Source organism: Monodelphis domestica, chromosome 1 (assembly GCF_027887165.1).
Source record: "Monodelphis domestica isolate mMonDom1 chromosome 1, mMonDom1.pri, whole genome shotgun sequence".
NCBI lineage: Eukaryota > Metazoa > Chordata > Mammalia > Didelphimorphia > Didelphidae > Monodelphis > Monodelphis domestica.
In genome coordinates, this window is record NC_077227.1 from 209,157,766 (window position 1) to 209,158,984 (window position 1,219).

The following is a 1,219-nucleotide window of genomic DNA, read 5'->3' on the forward strand; positions in this document are numbered from 1 at the left end:
CAAGTCTCTTAATCTCAATTGCTTAACCCTTACTCTTTTTCTGCCTTGGAAACCCATACTTAGTATCCATTTTAAGACAGCAGGTAAGGAGTTTTCTTTTCTTTTCTTTGTTGTTTGTTTGTTATTCTCCAAGAATAAGCATAAAAAAAAAATAAAACAGATCCCTTCCCTTGGTCATCCAGGGGAAAGCCACTCTGAAGTAGCATAAACAGAATGCTGAGAAATGCCTGGTAGCACACAGGCTAGTCCTACAATTTTTTGCTTATGGGTGTGGGAGCAGTGACCTTTATTTCAATGAACAAAGAGGAATTCAACACTAAGGACAATGATGTTATTCTAATGAAAGCTCTGTGGCTGTCTGAGGAAACCTCAGCATGTAGATTTGCTTTTGTCTTTAGTTTGGCTACTTTGCATCCCCATAGACCAGTTTCCTTTAGAGGCAAGATTCTTAGTCTCTTTGAGTTATCCAGAAACATATTTGCTAAAAATGTCTGGGTCACATTTGAACCCAGAACCTCCTAACTTCAGGTCTGACCTTCTATCCGTTGGGCCACCTACCTGCCCCTTATCTAATATTATTTAAGGCAAAATATAGATCTAGACAAAGTGTGGTTAGAAAACTTGAAGAGGAATAGGTTACTTTCAAGCTGGGGGAAATCACAAAAAGCTTCATGGAAGATATAGGATCTAAACTGAGTCTTAGAGGAAAGAAGGATTTTAACAAGTGGAGATGAGTAACTTTCAAAAATGGGGAGGCCAGAGTGAGTCAGGCAAAATCAGTAAACTGTAAAGGGCCCAGTTTGGATGGAAAGTAGAGTAGAAGGAAAGGTGGGCAAGCCACTCCTGAATTGATGACTACATCTCTCCTCCTAGAGGCTGCTTTGGTCCTGGCTCAGGCAGAGCCACAGGTCCCTGGTACACCTGAGCTTAAGGCTAACTTCTGACTCCTAAAGAGGGCAAATCACCATTTATCTGGGCAAACAACCCCAAGCAAATGACTTAAACTCTCAGTGTTCCAAGGTAACTTCTCTAAGATTCTAAGTTATAGAGTTATTAGTGTGCTGCCTCAAGGATGGAGTTCTTACCTTAGAAATTCCCTACCATGATGAAGTGTCAGAGGACAAAAAAAAAAAAAGAGCTTGATATTGTATAAACTTAGTATTGTATAAGCTAAAAGAACTTTAAAACCTGATTCTAGCCCTCAAACTGACTAATAATT